Source organism: Portunus trituberculatus, chromosome 27, assembly GCF_017591435.1.
Source record: "Portunus trituberculatus isolate SZX2019 chromosome 27, ASM1759143v1, whole genome shotgun sequence".
In the NCBI taxonomy this organism is placed as follows: Eukaryota; Metazoa; Arthropoda; class Malacostraca; order Decapoda; family Portunidae; genus Portunus; species Portunus trituberculatus.
This window is the reverse complement of record NC_059281.1, coordinates 1,393,398-1,402,963: the sequence shown is the minus strand read 5'-3', so window position 1 is coordinate 1,402,963 and position 9,566 is coordinate 1,393,398.

Here is a 9,566-nt window from a genome sequence, read left to right as displayed (position 1 = left end):
TCTTTTCAGAATATTTTAGGAGTTCAGCATGCGCCATTACATAGTAACACTTGCTTAGGACCTATGGCAACAAAAGGGATTTTACTATTTAACTGCATAAAAAACACAAACACACAACAAAAGCACAACATAAGAAATGCTTCACAGTGAGAAAAAGAAAAAAAAAAAAAAGAATTTTGCTTCCTCAATCTTTTCAGAATGTTTTGGAAATGAGTAAAACATGTCATTACATAAGACCAACGGGTCACACAAAAGAAATTTAACTGCATAATAAGCACAAAACACTAGTACAATCAAGAAATATTTCCATGGTGGAAAAAAAAGAAGTCACTGTGCCAAAAAGTGGCAGCATATCTGCATCTAAAGTCGCTTCCTTCTATGAAGTCCGTTTATGGTGAGACAATCAATCTTTGTATGTACATGTATCTCTCTTATTTCCCATCCATGTGCTGTTTGAAAGTGATATGTATTTCAAGAATGCTGTATATAGTAAGGGGAGTCACATAGTACAATGTGTCAATGTTTACAATTATAACAACAATTTATATAAATTTCATGACATGTGGCAGAGGTTTTTACCAATGTTGCCAGTGTGGTGGTGGTGGTGGTTGGTTTGTCCCATTGACTCCCTCAACTGGTTCAAGTCAAATCAAGTGTCATGGCTCACGCCTCACTTCCTCTCTGGCTGCCAAACAAGATCGAAGGTACAAGAACCCTGACTTTTACCTCATATAGGTGGTGTGGGAAAAGAAGTAAAGAATGAGTAATGAATTATATATATATATATATATATATATATATATATATATATATATATATATATATATATATATATATATATACAGTGGAGACTCAATACTCGAACGTCTAAATAGTCGAACGTAGAAGTTTAACTTAATACTCAAAAAAATACCTATTAGTCAAACGTCCATCCACGTGGCTGTAAACAAAGGGTCTCTCCCTTCCCGCCACCCCACGCGCCCCACCGGTCCACCACAGCCAGTTTATCCTTTGCTGTCGTAAGAATAACATTGTCCTGTGCTTTCTCTCCGTAGTTTTTTTTTTTTTTTATTTAAAAGCTTACAATGGCACCAAAGAAGTTTGTTAGTGGTGAGAATAAGCCTACAAGAAAGAATGTAGTGACAACCATCGAAAGGAAAAAGGAGATTATTGATAAATACGAGAAAAGAGGAAGAATAACCGATCTTGCACCTGAGTACTGTATGGCTAAATCTACAGTAGCCACAATACTGAAGAAGACAGCTCATTAAAAGAGCTGATGTGGCGATTGGTGTGAAAAGACAATTTAAGCAACCTGTGGCAGTGGAAGCAATGGAAAACATTGTTGACTGGATAAACCAAAGACAGATTCTTTGTCAGAGGGCATAATTTGTGCGAAGGTTAGGCTGCTGCATCGTGATCTTTTTTTTCTGATACTACATCTCACTCCAATGATGATTTTAAACTAAGTAAAGGGTGTTTTGTGAATTTCAAGAAAAGAACTGGAATTCATTCTGTTGTGAGGCACGGGGAGCCCCCAATGGAGGGTGGGAGCAACAGTGATTCACGGTGTCTGATTCCGCCACCTCTCCCACGCGCCTTACTTCGACACCTCAGATCTCTCGCCATATTGCGGGGAAACAACTTTTGAATGAGAGTGGTATCAGAAGGGCTTTAGAATTAACAGTTTCTACAATAATATAGAGCGAAGATAGTGATGTTCTGGGCTCTGATACGGATATAGGAGGTTCAACCACCGACAGGGAGGACATTCCACCACCACCACCAGCAACTCCTATTGTATGTATTTTAAATATGATTTTACAAAAAATATACAATATACACTTTGCGAACATTTTGAGAGAGAGAGAGAGAGAGAGAGAGAGAGAGAGAGAGAGAGAGAGAGAGAGAGAGAGAGAGAGAGAGAGAGAGAGAATCGCTTATCGCTTCAGGCTGCTGGACCTGATCGGACACAAGGCCACATACACCGATGATACCACCTCATTCAACCTGTAATATTTTGGTAATCATAGCATTTAGAGACTTCTGGCTTTTTGCACTGCAAAGAAGAAGAGTTGCTTGTGGGCAGAACATCATTTGTTCTCACTCGTTTATTGAATTTCCAAGTGTAATCAGTATGTGAATACAGGCTATTTTGTGTGTTTCTCGCCAAACCTCCCAAGTTAACGCCAGCTAAAAATCCCAACATCCCCGAGTTTTAGGGGTTAATTGTGATGAAACTGGCCTGTTTTGGAAAAAAAAAAAGTACCAAACATGATCTATATAACAAAGGAAGAGAAGTGTGTTTGCTTGGACAAAAAGCCCATGAAAGACAGCTAACCCTGCTTCTGTGCGCCAATGCTAGTGGCAACTGCAAAATTAAACCGCTGCTTTTTTTCTAAACTTGGGTTTGGCAATGGCTGGAACAAATTACCTGATTTATAGGTATCAATAGTCAAACTTTTTAATACTTGAATGGCCATTTGGAATTAATTAAGTTTGAATATTGAGGCTCCACTGTATATATTAATTGTAAGATTAAACGAGTACTTACCATGTATGAAGTTTGATCGTAATTTCACAAACATTCAACGACGTCACAGTGGTGTACAATGAGATGCTATACTACCATTCCACCGTCAGTCACTTTAGAGAGGAGGTTTGAGGAAGCAGTTACAAATTACTGCAAGGACCCTTCGCCCTAAAGTGAGGATCACAAAACAGACAGGGTAGGGAGGGAGGGCGTTGTACACCACTGACGTCGTTGAATATTCGTGAAATTACGATCAAACTTCATACTTGGTAAGTACTCATTTAATCTTACAATTTGACGTAACGAATTTCAACTGACGTCACAGCGGTAGCCAACGAGAGCTTTAGAGAGGTTCCTCAAACCTACTAAAATACAAAATCCAGGGAAAAAACGAAAAGCAATACTCAGAACGCTGGTAAGGAAATGACCAAAATAGCAAACATAAGACCCATCACATGTATTTCAGGACAGTATAACAAAAAATCCCAAGAACCTTCCACAGGGTACAGAACATTTTTTGTCCCTAAGTTTTATGCCACAACCAAGTACATATATTGTATATATATTTCTTGAACATTATGGGACCCAATCCCAGAAACTTACAGAAAAAATTCTTTCCCCACTTGCAAACCTAAGAAGGGGGTCACAAACCCTTACAAAATTTAACATGAGAAAAGAACAAATGCATTACGACAAAACTGCCCTAGCAAACTGGACCTGCTGGGCAAGAGGCTTCTGATAGTGTCAGGTAAAAGTAGACTCCCTCGCCCATCCAATGGTGGGGACTACTGTAGCAAGAGGCAACATCCGGGCTGCCTTACTGGAAGAGGCTGATCTAGTAGAATGGGGAGAGAAGACGGTAATGTCAATGCCAACAGCTCCCATCACATCTCTCACCCAACGACACAATGTATCCCGGGAGGCAAACTGAACCAGAGGTCGTGTAGTCAGGAAAAAACCCGTAAGTGACCCATGGATGGAGCTAGTCTTATCTAGATAATGCTTGATGGTGTCAACAACACACAAGCGGCTCTCATGTGGGTAGGCATAAAAAAAACAAGCCTGACATGTGGACCCCAGGACGAGAAGTTTTTAATAAGTCTCCAATCCCAAAAACAACCCAAGACTCTGTGACAGACATGTTTCTAAGATCTAGTAAATGTAAGGTCTGGCCGCAGTGGCCTGACAACAAAAGCATATGAATAACTAGTTTCCTTGACAACTGAAGAAGAGACAAGTCCACAGTAAGGCCAAGACCACAGATATAATCCAACACTACCTGAGGCTCCCAAGTTGTATGGGAGCATGGAAGAGAAGGTCTCTCTATGAAAACTGCCTTCATAAACCGCGAGACTAACGGATGTTGTCCTGCAGGATGACCATTAATAGTAGCAATAGCAGAGATGGCCGAACGGATTGTATTCATGGAGCTGTATCCCCGACCTGTGCTGTATTGATATTGTAACAAAAGGTGATCCAACAGGATACTCACAGGTGGCTGAAACAGATCAGTTTCCCTTCGGAGGCAAAACAACAACTAGCTGCTGATATGCGGCCTATATTGTGCCCTAGTACTAGCTCTCCAGGAACGAAGGAAAAACTGGGCAATCTCCTGCGAAAGGCCACGACGCATGAATGCTGCCCGGAGAGCACCATCGCTGTCAAAACCAACCTCCGAGCTCAATGGTGTGTTAGAGTTGGTTGTTGAGGGAGAAACAGAGGACAGTGCGGAAGCAAAATTAGATTGGCTGCCAACAACTGAAGGGCCGTTGGAAACCACACTTGTGTCGGCCAGAGTGGAAAAATCATCAGAGCTGTCGCTTTGTCGTCCTGTAGTTTCCGGAGAACTCTGGAGACAATGCTGAAAGGTGGAAATGCATATAAGCTCTTACCACCTCAATCCAAGGTGAAGGTATTAGTGCACATAGCAGATGGGTCTGGCTTCCAGGCAGGCAATTGAGCATTTAAGCAAGTGGCAAAAAGATCGATAGCTGGAGTATAAGGAAAGCTGACAAATTCTGTTAAAAATATCGGGTTGTAACATCCACTCACCATCCATCCTTCTAACTCTGGACTCCACGTCAGCTGTCACATTGTACAAACCCTGTATATGCTGTGCTGACAGGGTAATATTCCTAGATGCAGCCCACTAATAAATCTGCACTGTAAGGGCATGAAGATTAGGTCTTGTACTGCCACAACGATCTATACAAGCAACTGCAGTAGTGTTGTCAGAACGGAGTCGAATATGGGAGCCAGACCTATCCCTACACAGGGACTGCAAGCCCAACAGAATGGCCTTCAACTCTAGGATCTTTATATGATCCAGCTCTTCCTGGGCCCAATGACCTCCAGTTGTGACGTGTCCCATTGAAGCGCCCCAACCAGTCAGACAGGCATCTGTAAACAACTCACAATCTGGGGAAGAAGAGAGGAGAGACTTCTCCTGAAAGTCTATATTGGCCACCCACCAAGCGACCAAATGTTGGGCATGACAATCCAAAGTAATAAACCTGTCAAAATCACCACAGGACCAGGCGAGACCCTGGTCTCGAATCAACTCCAGATACCTGTAACGGAGAGGAGCTAACTCTACTGCAGGTGCAGAGGCCACTGTCAAACCAATAAAAGATGATAAGTCCCGTAAAGTGACATTACCCTTAAGTAGCAGCAAGCCTTGTTCCTTAATGCGCTCCTTCCTACGAGATGTTAAGGTGGTAGTCATGGCGACAGAGTCCAACACCACACCAAGGAACGTAACCTTCTTTGTAGGCTCCAGAACCGACTTCCGCACATTGACAGTGAGACCCAAGGAATCAAAGAAATGCAAGGCATAGCTGACCTGAGCCTGTAAAATCTCTACTGATGAAGCAATGAAAAGACAGTCATCCAAATAACATAACACGACCATCCCAAGGGATCGCAGGTGGGAAAAGACAGGTTTCATTAACTTTGTAAAATGCGAGGGCAGAAGATAACCCCTGCAGGAGGCAAGTAAATCTGTAATAACGGCCCTTCCACATAAACTGTAGCCATTTCCTGTCCTCAGGCCTAACATAAATGGAGTAATAAGCATCCTTAAAATCCACTGTAACAAAGAAACAGTTAGGGTAAATTAAAGGTATGACATCCTTCAATGTATCCATCTTAAAATGTAAGTAAGGTACATGAAAATTAAGGTATTTTAAATTTAGAATGACTCTTGCTGGGCCAACTGGCTTGATGATAGGAAAAACATTTGAAAAGAAACCATGAACATCAGGTAAACAAGGCTCCACAATTGACTGAATAAGGAAGTGATGTTAAGCATTGTCCAAAGCCCAATCATTGGCTTGAGACAGGGTTAGAGGACAAGGAGGTACAGTCTGAATAGGCAAAGACACAAAATGAAGAAATTTCCCCTTCACCACATCATAAATTCAGGAATCTTGAGTCAGAGACCTCCACATGGACTCAGCAGAAATAATCTTACCTCCTCTAAAATCATCAGTATTAACTAATTGTAGAATTGAGGAACTCACCAGAGGGGTGAGTGCTGGTGTAGTTTTGGCCCGTGCATCCCCCTCCCCTGGGGAGGCCACTGGCCGAAAAAAGGCCGGGTCTGAGAACGTGGGCGGGACTGGTAGTGAGCTTGAGAGGGACGGTGTGATGACCGTGAAGAGGAAGAAAACCTCTTGCCAGACGTCTTGGAGGCCGGCCCAACCGACCTGCCTTGTGGATCTCCTCACACTTGCGGGTCACATCAAAGGGAAATAACTCCTGCTGACCCACCTCACACTCCCATTTGCAGAGATCGACCATGGCCGAGTCACGGACATGGATTCGGGCCACATCCTTCCGCAACTGGTTGAGGTAATTCACTGCTGAAGTAAGAAGGCGCAAACAACTATTAAGGCCATCTAAATAACACGACAAGCTCTTACCCTTCTTTTGTCCAATATCATTAACACACACAGCAATGGGAACTATTGCCTTTGTCAACAGGCAGTTAGTCTGGAAAAGCTTGGCATCTACCAACCTTCCATTCACACTCATGGCCTTGGTTATAGCCGCGTTTGTCACAGGCATCGTGAGGTTCAGCACATTACTCGGGAGCTTGATCTTTGCACACGTTAACTTCACACTTTCGGACACAGGCCGTCGGCGAAGGCTGGCGTTGAGGATAGTGGCCAAGCTGTCGGCTAGCGGCTCTCCCTTCTCCTCCTCACCATGGAAGTGGCCAGAAAGGTCACCCAAAGCCCTCCGAAAATCTTCATCCACATCATCGTCACGGGTGAGGTGGTCTAAACCGTCAAGAGGGGTCCGGCTGGCTAGCAGGGGCAACCCCGCCTCGTCTTCAGACGACGAGAGGGCATGAAAACCACTAAAGTCATTCCCGGTGTCCATAGATGCATCCGGCGGTGCGGGGGTCCTGTTCAGCTTGTCAATAAGGCCCGACACTAGACCAGACAGCCTATCCAAGGCAACTGTCCTCAAACACAGCAGACTCTGACGTGGCGCCTGCCGAGCTTGGCCCCGGGAGTGACGGTGGTGAAGCGCAAGGCGGAGGAGTGGAATCATCCACTGAGCACCGTTTCCTTTTCTTCCCATCTGAAGACAACGAAAGGGAGGGGGACAGAGGAAAAGACTGCTCCGTGCCCGACATCACACTGCTCAATAAAAGAGACAGAGACAAGATGGTCATAATACACCATATGGCGTCACTGTAAGGCGGCATTAACCCCCGTACAAACTCCACACTGCTTGTCTATCAGAAAAATGTAGTCCATTGATGTGCTTTTCACCCACAGTCAACTTAGGACTGTATAGGAGAAAGCTTGGCCAATGAGACATTGCTTGGAGTAGAACGGAGCAGGAGCGGCTAGATGTGTGACTGCGAGGAGGTAGCAGCCGACTGACGGTGGAATGGTAGCATGGAATCTCGTTGGCTACCGCTGTGACATCAGTTGAAATTTGTGACGTGAAATGGATATCATATCTTAGTATTCATATGCTCATGCCATGAGGATAACCTCGACTCCGTGGCAATGAGTGATAGTGAATTACTAATGAAATACCACAGTATTTCATTAGTAATTCACTATCACTCAGTGCCACGGAGTCGAGGTTAACCTCATGGCATGAGAGTATATGAATACTAAGATATGATATCCATTATAGCAGGCAATAGAGGAGTGGAAATTTATATTTGTTATTTTTTGGTATTCCATGTAAGATTTCACTTTATGCATTACAAAACAATCCTTTCTTAGGGGCAAGGTTTGTAAAAAGCTAATAGAAATGTTTTGTGAACATAAATGCATATATAAGACAGTAACACCATCTTGAGAGGTGGTGTTCCCAGCAACCTCGTCACCGTCCCTCCAAGTGTTCATGGATGCCATTTTGCGGCAGAGGTTGCTCTGATGTTGATAAAGAATCTTGGATCCAGCTCCTGGTGCTGGTATTGGCTGGCTCTGTCTCACTCTCTCCCGCTCTGCAGTACAAAGAGGTTGACCTGTATTTCTGCTCCGCTTAACAACGTGTTTTCGCCGCTTAACACATTACCAGCGTTAGTGCAATATGCTAGACTCTGCCTCACCACGAAGAACTTTGATCCACTCTTGCACAAATTACAGTGGAACTATCAGTGAGAGAATTTGTATGTAGCTCCTCTAACTTCCAATGATTCATATAACATCATAAAAGTAGTGGTACACCGGTGGCCCAATATGCTGTTAAATGTGTGTATATATATATATATATATATATATATATATATATATATATATATATATATATATATATATATATATATACAGTAAGGTCCCGGGTTACGTCGGTCTCGAGTTACGTCAAACTCGCACTTACGTCAGTCCACTATAAGGCAATTTAAGATTTAAAAAATTGAAAATTTATGAATCGTAAAGCGCGGGGTTTATTGTTATTGTTGCCCGCCAGGCGTCACTATAGTCCGACTCAAATATGAAGGCCGCTGAGGTGGGGGGGGGGAGACCTAACGGGGATTCCCCGGCTGCGGCGTTGCCAAGCATCATAGCACATGTTTCGATCTCATTATTAACTTACATCTTAATGAACCGTTATAAAAGTGTATTCCTCTAAATTTCTAATAAGGATGTATAGAGAGCTTTGAATATTGTTTTAGTGTAATGAAGACAATGATTTTGTATAGATATCACAAAGTGTAGCACCACTGCTCTCCAGCGTTGCTACTTTTCAAAGTTGGACATGGGTGAGGTCAACCTCCCTGACCGCTGATAATCCCCAGGTCAAATCGAGTCACTCCTCCCCTCCCTGTCACTCAGGATGGAAGGTGAATATCTCGTCCGCGCTACTCGCCCTCGCAACCTTCAATGTCAAGAGAAATTGATTATTTACAGCGTCAACAAGTTCTGCTTAGAGGATTCTTTTATTATCAATGTGGAGGACACTTCTGACGAAGAACTGTCTGATTAAATAGCTGAGAGAGGATTATGCCTACAGGGTAAAACCTCTATAAAAAAAAAAACGCACCTTAACTCTGGGTGTGGTGTGGAAAAAGAATAAAATAAAACAACAAAAAAGATGCATGTCTACTTGTCTATTTTAGAGAGAGAGAGAGAGAGAGAGAGAGAGAGAGAGTGTGTGTGTGTATGCCGCGTCACAGGAGAAGCAATACGTAAACTGTTGAAAGACTCGCGCAAGTAGGATTACACACACACACACACATGCATGAGAGAACTATATAGTAATAAGAAACAGGAGAAAGTAGTAACAACCCACAGAGAGAGAGAGAGAGAGAGAGAGAGCGGGAGAGATGGGCGTTTCTCCACACCAGTGTTAATCCTATAATTGGGGCTGCGACGTTTGGCGACGCCGCAACCGGGGAATTCCCGATAGGTCTCCCCCATCAGCGGCCTTTATATTTGTGTCGGACTATAGTGGTTATCCGCCACACCGCCCACCTCACGCTTGAATACAATAACACTCTACATACCTCAGTTCCACCACACCGTCGCCCCTGGCAAGAGTGTTCCTACATCTGTGTTTGCTG